This window comes from Cornus florida, unplaced genomic scaffold (assembly GCF_030987335.1).
Source record: "Cornus florida cultivar Cherokee Brave unplaced genomic scaffold, ASM3098733v1 CherokeeBrave_3.0.0_Hap2_Chr08, whole genome shotgun sequence".
In the NCBI taxonomy this organism is placed as follows: domain Eukaryota; kingdom Viridiplantae; phylum Streptophyta; class Magnoliopsida; order Cornales; family Cornaceae; genus Cornus; species Cornus florida.
Genome location: NW_026775578.1, coordinates 22,833,921 through 22,834,963, shown reverse-complemented (window position 1 = coordinate 22,834,963; position 1,043 = coordinate 22,833,921). Strand labels below are relative to the sequence as shown.

The 1,043-nt window shown below is 37.5% G+C and overlaps 1 pseudogene; it reads left to right on the top strand.

Moving 5' to 3' along the window:
• Window positions 1-600: 600 nt before the first annotated feature.
• LOC132272238 (small nucleolar RNA R71) lies at window positions 601-699 on the top strand (annotated as a pseudogene).
• Window positions 700-1,043: the final 344 nt, after the last annotated feature.

Sequence of the window (1,043 nt, the reverse complement as noted above, 5' to 3'; positions counted from 1 at the left end):
CACAGAAAAGAGTCTCAAAAATCACTCCAGAGCACTCGAGACGACACTAAGCGAAGAGGAACTGAACTCAGAAAGGAAAGACGACGGAAAAAATATATATATATCCGTGAAAATCCGGGTCATTACAGTGCCATAGGGATTATTCCCTTGATTAACAAATGTAGCATTGACTTGCTCATAGGGCTCACTTTGCACATGTCCATGGGGACAATTGGAAGTAGAATGCAAGACACTTGAACAAGTCATGCAAGATTCATTAGATGCACGATGATGAATATGAGTAGGGGAGGAAGATACTTGATTTGCCAAATTTTGGTTAATTAAAATTGATCAAACCTTTGAGATAAGGATTGCATCTCGGCAGCTATGTCATTGGAGTTGTCAACTTGATATAAGCCGACATTCTTCCTTCCACCTAGGTTTCTACCATTTTTAGAAGATAAGGACCTATACATTGAATTCTCACTCATGCTTTCATACAATTGCCATACATCAATTTCATGCTTATCAAGATAAGAACCACCCATGGATGCATCAACCATACCCTTGTGATTATTAGGTAAACTTTCAAAGAAATATTGAACTAATTGCCACTTAGGTATGTCATGATAAGGGCACTTTCTAAGCAAATCATTAAACCTTTCCCATGCCTTATGAAACATTTCCCCATCCCCTTAAGAAAATTCTCTAATTGAAGTTCTCATAGCATTGGTCTTAGAAACCGAATAGTACTTTTTCAAGAACTCCTGTTGCATTTCCACCCAAGAGGTTATCGAAAAAGGCCTAAGATTGTTGAACCAATATTTTGCCTTGTCTTTAAGAGTGAAAGGAAAAAGTTTAAGTCTTAAAACTTCTTCCGACATGTCCATCTATTTCACGGTGGAACACACTTCAAGAAACTCATCCAAATGCTTATAGGGTTCTTCACTAGGAAGTCCATGATAGTTAGGAAGCATTTAAATGGTTTGTGGTTTGATTTCATAGTGATGTACTCTAAATGGAGGCAATTAAATGCAAGTGGGTGCATTATATTCATTAGGCAC